This window comes from Trachurus japonicus, unplaced genomic scaffold, assembly GCF_045865225.1.
Source record: "Trachurus japonicus isolate A0001 unplaced genomic scaffold, Traja_1.0 AP030453.1".
Taxonomy (NCBI): Eukaryota; Metazoa; Chordata; class Actinopteri; order Carangiformes; family Carangidae; genus Trachurus; species Trachurus japonicus.
Genome location: NW_028220586.1, coordinates 2,513 through 14,522, shown reverse-complemented (window position 1 = coordinate 14,522; position 12,010 = coordinate 2,513). Strand labels below are relative to the sequence as shown.

The window sequence follows — 12,010 nt, the reverse complement described above, 5'->3', positions numbered from 1 at the left end:
ACTGCCCCAGACAGACAAATGTGATACTACCGGGCTAATGCTTGATTTTGATTTCTTAAGAATGGGAGATAAAAAAACACTATGACAGCACTAATAATCAACAATGCTCTAACGCCAAAATTTAACTCAAAGAAGACAAAAGGGTTTGAGAAAAAAATGTGTTGCCCCACCCTCCATACTGTTGAATGCAAATGTATTCTGCCAACGGACACATGTTTATGTGTTTTCCAAACCTCCATTTTTGATGCTTTGAGCAGCATAAACAAAATTCCATTCACCTCAATGGAAGAGGGGTGGAGGCGTCGGACGTCAAGATGAATGTCTCTGCACAGAAAACTAGAACTACATCCAGAGTTAGATATCAATTACATGTGAGTAAGGAAATATGTCCACCTCAGGGAGTTGGGTGAATTGATGCCTTAACAGCTTTAAATAAAAACAGCACAGAAACAACTGTGTGGTTTGGTTGAGGCAAAGAAAAAAATGTGCAATACAATGTTAATAAATACCTACATGTTTTATTAAACTTTGCATAAAAGCTGTTTTTAGGCTTTATGAAATTTAAAACACGTATTAAGTCACCTTTTTTTCTGAATGTTCATGTGCCTTTTGGGATTTAATAATTAGTGTAGAGACTGGAAAGAGGACAGGCCACAATTTACAGTCCTACATGTGTGCAGAAGAGGAGGTAACCCAAGAGGTTTGCTTTTCTATCCCACCATCAACATAAACAATGTCATGGAGATGGATAGACTTTAATTACTGCTTTCATTTATTTAAGTTCATCTAATTATACACATACAATGGTATCATAAGTATTATCATACCATCTACGTTAGCCATTGTGCGGTTTCCTTAAATTTACTCGACTCATTTCATCTATGCATTAAGTTAATGTGGACATTGTGTGAACAGGACTGTATGGTAGATGCATTCAGCATGCGAGTTGAGCCAAATCATGATTTAAATAAATCATCATGGTAACTATCAAATGAGTTTAGCTGCTAAATGGAGGGAGCTTTTTAAGCTGTGGTCCATGTGACGTGGATTATGGTTGTCACCTGCACTTTGGCAACGTGTTTTGGAATTGTTTCAGCCACCATTCAACACCACAAAGGCTAAACTACACTACGCAGAGTCTCCATTTGTTATCCTGACAAATGACTTTTCCCTTAAGTATTCAACAAACCAAACTGCCACAGCTCCCCCCTCCTCCTCCCAAATCAGGCATATAAATAGCCTTATGATGTGGCCAACAATCCACTGAGGGCAAGAGAAAATGCTGCTCTCCACCTCTGCAGGGCTGGTTGGCATTGTCCAGAGAAATTCCAGCCCAATCAAAATAAACAGCACACTTGCAGAGAGGAAAACCTTAAACAAACATTTGGTTCTCATTTAGACATGGGATCGTATGCAGGGAACTCTGCCCTCAAATTCAGGATCTTGGATCATGTGAGGAAAAAGCACACTTGCTTCCAAGATTTGACTTTTCTTTTTCCTCACAAGGAAGATTCATGAGTTGTTTGCAGAAAACCAGAGGAAAGGTTGCTCTCGACACCAGTCCACCTTTTGTGATTCTTGGTGAGATGCCCATATCAAGTGAGAAAGTTATGTTAATGGCTGAGGGAAAAACGTGCCCACGGCTGCTGAAAAATCAGGCCTGCATAGATGCAGCAGTGGGAGTGAGGACGACCAAAAACAAAGGCTGCTGTTTCCCCTGGACAGAATTGCTGCAATGCCAAAAATGCAGAGGCAGAGAGTTGGAAATGACAGCTCTGAGCTCTGTGGTTTAAGAATTCATAACATAATCAGCATGACACACATGATAGGAGGACCAGTGCTGTATCATTACATTATGTTGAGGATTATATTATGTGTACCAATAAATGTCTCATATGCCGCTTGAACCCCCCACTGATGTATTAATTCAGTCTAATGCGTGTGCCCATGCCTCCGTTTACACCGTCTAACACATATTTATTTAAGAGAGACTCACTGGATTCACAGTCCTCTGTGTGTCCTGGAAAAAAAAGTCATTGCAGCAGCTTCATAAAAGATGCAAAATGTTTCAGTAAAAAAAACAGTCACTTTTAATTTCATTTTGGGATTTGATCATTTCCATCTGACTCTGATTCTGATCTGATCTCAGATTACTTTAGTTAAGCTTTACAAAACAAGGCTGAAGGGGACAAAACTAACATTTATTGGGTAGGAAATACATTTGATGATGAGATGGAATAATACCCTCAAACTACACCTCAATGAATAGTGCTGGATAGTCAAATAAAATTCTTTGCCACAGTCTTTTTTTAAAGAGAAATTTAAAGATGCAGACCCTGTACTGGGTTTGCAACTTTCAGACACTGCATTTGAAGACTGATTGTGTCACAGCGGTGTGACCAGGCTCTCACATTTTAAAGGCTCCTTCAAACGTGGCCAAGAAATGCAGCCTTCTTTTTCCTGGGAAATGAAGCCTCCAGCTCGTGGCCCAACTTATCCAAAGATTCATCCTGCACCATGAATAAAATTTATATGGCGGCAAACAATGACAACAGAGCCAGAGGATTGCACTTTCAATTGTAAGTATTAGATTTCAGTTGAACATTTAATAACATTTCTGGGACCATCTCGTGGTTTAGCTTCTCGGTAGGATACAGTACAACTACAACCAGAGCTGACAAGGTTGCTGGATGAAGGGCTTGGCGCTCTGTGGTGGACACAGTTGGTGCTGCAAAGAAGAAATCCTCCATAGACCAGACTATCTCATTTCAATTCCACCATTCTCTAGAGGATATGAACTCACAAGCTTTATCGCATTGTATTGTATACAGATACTACTCTAGAATGTATGGATTTCATAGTAACCTAAGATGAAAGTTAAAACACATCATCTGAAAAAAGAAAAGAAAAAGGAAGAGTGGAATATGTGCTTGTTGGTTTAATAACTGAGCACTATCTCACTGTTTGGACTAGTGGCTTCGTTGACAAAATAACATTGCGAAGAAGGGATTGTTCTAGGAACAGATTGTTTAACTCAAATGGACCACTTTAATTCTCACTTTTAAGTTTCTGAGAGTAAGAGCAGCAGCAGCCTGCAGGAAAAGCAGCGGGATAAAATCTGTGTCTGTCTGATTTTGCCACTAATGATGATGCACTTCAAAAGGCAGTAGAGACATATCTTCAGCCTTCGTCTGCTCTAACATCAGCACTGCCCACTGACAACACAATCTTCTTCACTGCAGTTCAATTTTCTCGACTGGCTGAGGGAACGTAACATGAAGGGAGACCACGTCGGGGTAATACTAAAACAGCTGCTTACAGCCAGACGCATCACAATAAAAAACAGGGGGTGTGGAAGTCACTGAGTTAAACTATAAAAGCAGCACATAAAAAAAAACTGAACTGTGCGACATAACAAGTGAGAACATAGGCCAGCTCTTAGTATAGAAGGTGAAGTACATCAGCTGATGGCCGACTGCCTGTTAAGACAACCTCCAAGGAAGAGGTGTGTTACCATTAGGGCTGCACAATTAATCGAATTTTAATCACGATCACGATTTTGGCTGCCACGATTAAATTAAGATGATCGTCACGATTATTAACATGTAAAAAAACGGGCTGTGCTGCATATCAAATCAAGCGCTTTCTCAACCAATAGTCCGCCAACCACCAGGGGGCGAACGAGAGGTCAGGGCTCCATGAAGCTGCTTAACAAACAAGCGAGCGCATCCTCCCTTTACATGTTGTTTACAGTCCAGAGTGTGTGTCCCCGGTCAGTCGGCACCTTCAGATGCTGCTGTACTGTCACCTTCTGCGCCCGATGTTACGTCTCACTCATAGGCTGTATGGATCTCACTCTGCAGTGAGAGTGAGACGATGTCGGCAGCAGACGGCGACAGTAGACATGACGTGTGTCTGTGTCTGGTCAGTCAGCACCTCCAAAGGCTGTCTACTGTCGCCGTGTCTCTCTCTGGATCGGATCGAGGTCGGGCTGCGGGGTGGTCTCAAAGCTGGACCGAGACCCCGTCACCCCACGCGGCCGTTTTGGTGTTAATTACATACGTCGTGTAAATAAAACGTTCCGACCGTGATCATAACGGCCGGTAACGGCGATCTATGGCCGTTTTGGTGGCAGCACAGTTGAGCCAGGCCGACCTGCTGGACGCTGCCTGTGTGAAAACACTTGGTCTGTTCATTAAATGTTTTTAATTCGTTCTAAATTGCTGCTGAACCACCCGTGCTGTGCTTTGGTCCATGCTAGACAGACTCTTGCCCACACATCTCTGTGTATCATTGATGGCAAAAAATTAAGTTTTACCTATAGCTACTTTGAAATTACATTTCAGAGCCTGTACTTTCTTACTTTTATTTGAGTAAAGGAGTTGAATCAGCAGCTACTTCTACCAGATTTATTTTTTATTTTTTGTTTTTTTACACAAGTATCTGTACGCTACTGTACAGAATGACACCTCTGCACTCTGCAATGGCATTTATTTTTCGCTAGCCCTTTGTCTTGGGTAAATTTTATTTTAGGCTATTATTTATTTTTATTTTACGTTTTATTTTGAACTGAAAGCCTTGTTCCCATAGCCTATTGTTTGTTTCAAATAGAAAGTGCAATAAAAACATGTTTTATCTAACATAATGTATAATCGTGATTAATAATCGTGATTTCAATATCGACAAAAATAATCGTGATTATCATTTTGGCCATAATCGTGCAGCCCTAGTTACCATTCAATAACACCTTCCTTCACACACATGAAATGTATCTAATCCAATAAAAGATCATCAGCACCCTAGACCTAAAAGTGTTCACACCCAGACCCGACAACAGAATGTCATTACTCTCCCTTGATTTTCCATAAACTAGGTCAGAGCGCTTATTTGACCTAAAATTTGACTTCCGCTGATTAAATTCCCAAACTTTCCCTGCTCTCCCAGAATCCCAGAGGAAATTCCATGACCAGCGTGAAATGTCCCCATGTGAATGGCAGCAGAGAGAGACCCGTGGTGGATGGATCTGTAACAGAGGACCACATGTGACAGTGCTCGTCTTGTCCTGTCGGCCCCGGCGATGACAGCGACGGGACCCAGAGGCTTTCCTCCGCCGGTTTGTTGCCTGCGGGCTCCTCTGCCTCTCCGCCCCCTCTGTACCTGCCCAGTGGCTCTTTAGTTACAGACACTTAGGAGGCAGGTGGAGGAGCTCCTTGAGAATACTCGCCACACTGCCAGAGGCCTGTTCAAATATTTACCTCTGGATAACATTTCCTCTAAGGCCTTAACCTGTGCGCCGCCATTAATGGGTTTGTTTTACTAATTCCTATGAATGTTTGCTTTCACAGCCACTTAAATGGAGTGCCTCAAAAATGGAGCATGCATTTCCATTTGCCTTATCCTGACAAATTAATTAGTGCGTGAAGTAATGCTGGGAGGAAACACACCCTCAGACACACGCCGGCCTGAAAAACTGTGTTACAGTTCATTAAGGAAAAGCTCTATTACTCATACATCCCTAATGCCTGCAAATAATAACTTTTATGAGTTGGGAGTTACAATTATGAGCAATAATAGTGAAATAATTGCCCCACATCCTACCCCCCACCCTTCCTTATATTGAAACAAAAGAAGAAGAAGAAAAAAAAAAAAACAGCCTCTTGCTAGTTGGCTGTTTGGACCAGTGTGATGTGGTGAGTTGTCAGGAAACACTGGAATTTCTGGCGTAAGATGAACATAAAAAAATCTCATTATGTATGACAGGAGGTATGAGAAAGAAGGTGAGGGAAAGAGCGAGTCAAACTGCAGTTTCCCTGAATCTCCTGATCAACTCATCTTTCTACTTAATGATGCGCAGAAATGCTAATCCGGAGCTTAAAGGGCCTTTAATTTGCTGTCATTTACCAGCATTAAAACCATCACAAGCTGGATAATCTTGGCCCTCACACATCCTGAGTGTGTTTACACTGCAGAGTTTCATCTGTCCGCAGGGGCTTTTGATTTAAAGATTACTCAGGGCTTTGAGATATCAAAGTCAACAGTCCCTTTTCAACTAATCCACATTTCGCTCCCTGAAGAGGTGGGAGTCGGGCCACTCTCTTGCTTAGCTGGAGGAATATTACTTTCAAACACGCGCCACAGTACACTCGTGAAGCACTTTCTCCAAACTCGGTGCCTGTCCAGCAGGCTGATTTTAGCGAGCCAATGAACCACGAAAGCATGCTGACTTTCAGGCTGTCTCACGATCGACCTGCATCCCACTTCTTACAGGCGGGCAGCAGGCGCTGTCCGACTCCACGCTCAAAAGCCTTATTTACATATAAAAACAGCGCTCGGAAGAAACCACAGGGTGGACAAAATCAATTAACACTAATTAGTGATGATCATGTGTTCTCAGTGGAGTGAAATGAATCCACACAAAGAGGATTTGATTTAGTTGAAGGTGCTAGTATTTAAGCACAAAAACAACCCACAAAGCCCACACAGACTGCACACTTGTGAACATGTGGCAGACACTGTGGGGTCACGACCAGTCTGCAGAGGTGAGAGGTCACTGTGGTAATGTGTGTTTATGAGACTGTGTGTGTGTGTGTGTGTGTGTGGGTTGATGGTGGCCACACTCACCTGACAGAAAGATCTTAGTTGTGTCACGAATGGCTGCAGAGACCAATGCAAAGTGTCTGTGGAGCGGGAAGCACAAAACCCTCCGTCCAAACGATACCAGGACCTCCTGCAAGGAGCTGTACGTCTGCAGAAAAAAAAAAAAAGAGAGAACATGACACTCAATCTACCCAGCACAAAACCACAGGGAGACAAAGACATGAGAGGGAATCACTAAGACTCTGAAAACTGAACCGCTTTCACATATGAAATCTGGACAATGGCGGGAGAATCGGGTTCAGACGCTGTCTGGAGTTGCCCACACATGCAGCACAGAGCCAGAGATGAACCTACTAGAAATGGGCAGAGCGTGCAGAAGAAATGATGGCCATTAGCTGGCTGTGAATTCTCTGCACAGTGACCTATTCTATTCAATCAGTGAGCCTGCAGGGTGAAATCCATTTAATATTCGCTTCGACTGCTTTGTGCATTTGCGTTCACGTGTAAAAGCCGCTCCAGGTAATGCCTGAAAAAAAATCCAGGGTTGGTGTTGCATGTGTGAAAGCAGCTTGAAAGTTAACAGTTTGGTTCAGCAATAAATAAAAAGGAATTTTTCCCTCCTGTCTTTTTTGTTAGTTTGCAGGCTGGTCCCCATTGGAGTGCATTGCAGTCATTGGTGCTCTAATTACTCCTAACAACTCCTCAATTATACAGCTGGCAAAATAGGGGCTCACAACTCTTAAACACCTCTGCAGCCCTGGCCGGTTAATTGCCGCTTGTCTTTAATCACTGCCTTTGCTTTCAGATTTTCTCCGCACTAATGGACACACACACAGCCCCGAGACAGAAACAGAGATTTTTTTTTTATCCCTCGTTTCTTCTTTTCTTTGCAGCTTGTTAAGGATGTGTTGCGAGCTTGCGAGTGCGTGTCATTGGGGATCATGCTCTCCCCTGGGCTTGTTTAGTAGGAGTGTAAATAAGGTCTGCTGCTGCGGGGGGGGGGAAACTCACAGTCAGTCACACCAGTGCAGTTGACTGAGGACAAGTAAACATACGGCAGATGGAAAGGGGTGGGGGTGGGAGACCGAGGGGGGGGTGGGTAAGGTGGTGGTGGTGGTGGTGGGATGTTAAGAGAGGCAAGAGATAGAGACAGCGAGAGAATAAAAGAGATAGCGCAGAGGGAGAACGGAGTGAGGAAGCAGAGCCGATATCAGCAGTGACACACAGACAGGCAGGCAGGCAGTCAAAGACAGAGAGGAATTCATTGTCGAGCAGAAAGTGAAGGATAGGAGAAGAGGGGGAGGGGGAGGGGGAGACAGGGAGCAGGGGATTAAGCGAGGTGGCCTGTCAGTTATGGATGGGAATCTGGAACCTGTTCCAGTTCAGCACTTGGGGTCGGTATTACTGAAACTTCCTACTTGCAGATCATATGTAAACAGTTTGGAGCCATGGTAATTAGAGTTAAGACTGATTTCGGGGAAATGCCATTAAAGAGGAAAAGTTCTGAAGTTCTAAATGTTTCTATCCTTTAAAAAAAAAAACTCCTGTTAGTCTGTCCTCACTTGAACTTTTCCAAAACTTTTAGATAACTTGTTAAATCCATACCTCTGCTCTTTTATTGCTTTCACGCAACCTGAGAAATGGATGCAGGCAGAACTTAGTCACTGAGAAGCCTGAGACTGTAAGACAGTCAGACACCCACCCTGAAATGTTGTCTAAGTTTTCTCTAGACTGAATGTCACCATTCTCTGCCTTTTTGATTATCTGTAAACTAATCAACCACCTAGGCTCAAACCTCATCATTTGGGAACTGTTTCTCATCACTCTAAAATGTAACACCTTCTGTTTACTTGATTCACTCTGTTGGTCTCAGTGCGAGAAGTGAAAGGATCTAGGTGACTTATTGTCAAGACCCCTGATGATCAAAGGTCTCCAGATGCGAATGGTGTCTCTATGCAAAGTCCCAATTGTTATGTGAATTAGAAGTGTTTCTGTTCTGGTTGGGTATTTAAGGGAAAGAGCAAGAACCTCACTTCGAGTTGATCTGCTTACCAGAGCTCCCACACATCGAGTGTGTTGCATTATCTGTTTCTTAAGTATTGTTACTATTTGCTATAGTTTGTTCATTTTGTACATCACAATAAACTGGAATGTTAACCCTTCATTTCTGATATTGCCTTATTGAGACTTTGTTCTAAATAATTAAGAATCTGTTATTGGATATTTATTTGGTCTTTAGTTATATGGTAAGTTTCATTTGGTAACATTCATACCCTTAACCTCTGAGTTGAATAGAAAAGATTGAGTATCATGTCCTTTAACCATTGAGTTATATTTTATGACCTCTGAATATCTCAACCTAGGTGTCTGGGCTGTTCTTCTATGTTAAGAAGGTCACTGAATAGTTTAGTCTATATCTGCCATCCCTGAACTAAGTTAGTCTAAAAAGATCTTAGTTATATGGTAAGTTTCACTGGACACTATTCACACCCTTAACCTCTGAGTTGGACAGACAAGATTGAGTATCATGTTCTTATACCTCTGAATACTTCAACCCAGGCATCAAGGCTATTCTTCTATGTTAAGAAGGTCACTGAGTGGTTTTAATAATCCATCACTGAACTAAGATTGATTCCTGTTTTCTTAACAATAGAATTGATTCTTAAAGTGTTTATATTTTAAATGATTGATTAACTTTTAATTCCACCAATATTTAAGAGTAAAGTTATTTTTAAATGGAGTCAGATTAAACGAGTATTTACTTTACTTTATTTTGAAAACCTCATCTTAACACCGGAAAGACAAGACACGTATTGGGGAGATATTGTTAAATATTGATGAATATTTCCTCCCCTACAGTTTGGTGACCCCGACGTGATCTCGTGATTGCAGCAAGCAGAAAGGCGAGAAAAAATCAAGTCCGGCGGATCAAACAATGAGGTTTGAATTCCTTTGTGTCTACAGACAGCTTCTGTGGTAAGTGCAAATTTACAGCTGTGACAAAAGATTCAGGGAAAGTTTGAATTCACATCACATATAGACACATGGTATAGAACGGATCGACATATCCACTGATAGATCGGAGACCGTAGAAATCCGATGGGGGAAAGGTTTCAACTCACAACTCACTAGGACAGGGATGTTCGAGTGTAGAAATAGATGAACAGATAATGGACACAGTTGGTTTGCAAGTCTATGAGACTTTAGTCCGTCTGCGCGATCTTGGCGTAAGTTTAAAATGGGAAAACAGTGAAATTCTTCACTGGTATTCAACAAAAGGCGTTGCATTAAAATCTAAAAGTAAATTTCGCGATCTCCCTGCAGCGATTTTATATTTGCTCCGACGCAATGATTTAAAGATGATAGCAGAGGGAGAACGTACTTTGGAGAACATCCAAAGTTCAAAAAGACTTCAATCAGAAGAAATAAAAAACCTAAGAGCAAAAATTGACGCATTCCATTATGAAAAAATCAGCTGGCAAGACAGAGCGAAACAATGGAGGCAGAAATTAAACGGCTAAAACAAAAATTAAACTTAGACAAATGCTACACTTCCACACTGGAAGACTACTGTGGCGATGTTGGTTTTCCAGTGGCAGCTATTAAAGAGGCTGTCATTAGCTCCAAAGGCATAGAGTACTATGATCAAGACGACGGCCCTCTTTGTAATGCTAAGTTTAAACACTTTAGCTCCACTCAAAGCCAAATGAAGACTTGTCTCAAAACAGACAAAATTCCCAAGAAATCTGTCAAAATATCTGTAATGAAAACAGTAAGAAACGCAAACAATGACATCACTACCATTACTCGAGCATTATCATGCGAAGAATGTTCAAGACACAAAGAAGTAGTCGGCATCATGCCTCGCCGCGGGCCCTTTCAAAGTTATTGGGACAAACTAATGCTTCAGGCTTCTGTTTACAACCTAGAACCCCGAGATGTGTGGCAAATAGTCTTGCTCACCATTCCAGACGAGTTGCATTCTAAAATCCCCCAAGAACTCAGATCTGGAACAATTCTTGAGAGACAGCTCGGAGAAACCAATAACGACATCTATGGCCGTCTAAAAGAGGTTTTACTTCAGATGAGAGGACCACCACAGGCCGAGTGGCACAGAATCCTTGAACTTAAACAATCAAATAAAGAAACATTTGAGGCATTGCAGAGCGTATGTGGGTAGCCTTCAGAGAATACAGTGGGGTGGAAGATTGCAACCGTAACCATGAAATCCTCTTACAAATGCTGCGCAACAATGCTGGACCACACGTTCAGAATGCGTTAGCTCTGGGTGGGGACCCACCCCACAACACATTCAACGCACTCGTTGAATGGGCCACAAAAATAGAACAGAGGTCAGAAACTCTAAAACTGTGCCCCGTAGCCGCAACTCAATGGGTAGCTGAAGGAGAAAATAATGTCATCATTTGTGACTATTGTCGTCGTCCAGGCCATAAAATAGAACGTTGTTTCAAACTACATGGTGCCCCACAGTCAAGACCCAAATTCAGAAAAGTAACTGGTACATCTCTGCGAGATCACACAGAAACTACTAACATGAGAGACACAGATGTGAGTGGCCCTTACGCAGACGTCCTAGCTGCTCTAGAAAAAATGAAGGAACAAAAATAGGGATGCGTGGCCTCCATTGGGAGCATTGTTTCGAGTGGTAACCGTGTAAAAGTAAAATCTAATCTTGGAGGCCGATTAGTTGACATTTTAATTGACACCGGTGCTGCTTGCTCCTGCACAAACATCCCACTACCTCTCACAAATGAAACCATTCAAATCAAAGGAATAGGTGACACTTTAATGACAGCGACACTTACAAAACCAGTCCGACTTGATTTAGGCGCAGTAGTGTTAACCGAGCCGTTCTGGTATTTACCTGGAAACAGCGAGGGTACAGTTTTGGGCATGGACATAATGGAAAAGCATGGCTTTGTCATCAACTGTTTGGAAAAACAGATTGAGATCATCACAGAGAAAACAGCTAAGAAAAATTCTGTCAGAAACTGTGCAAGCATTATGTCCATCACCACCCCTGACCCAGCACAACAGCTAATTGATAAACACAGTGACATGTGGGTCAATCATGAACATGATTGTGACCTTCCTGACTTTGAAGTGAGTATTGAGGGAAATCCACCACCCCAAGTTTTGACTGAAGATTCGTGCAAATGTATTACAGGCATGTCCAAATCTCACATGCTAAACTCGCTTCAAAAAGTGAAAGGAACTTCGAACTATCTCCACGAGTGGATCCCACACTTTGCCAGTACTGTAACACCCCTGGGTACATTGTCAAAAGGCACGTTAAAGTCCTCTGACATCAAAGACTGGACTAATGAGAATAAAAAAGCGTCCACTGAACCTAAAGGACGTGTTTGTACCACACCAGTCTTACAGATGCCTA

At 42.3% G+C, this 12,010-nt stretch overlaps 1 pseudogene; it reads left to right on the top strand.

The window, feature by feature from the left end:
* Positions 1 to 6,500: 6,500 nt before the first annotated feature.
* Positions 6,501 to 11,721, top strand: LOC146960372 (uncharacterized; annotated as a pseudogene).
* The last annotated feature ends 289 nt before the right edge of the window (positions 11,722 to 12,010 follow it).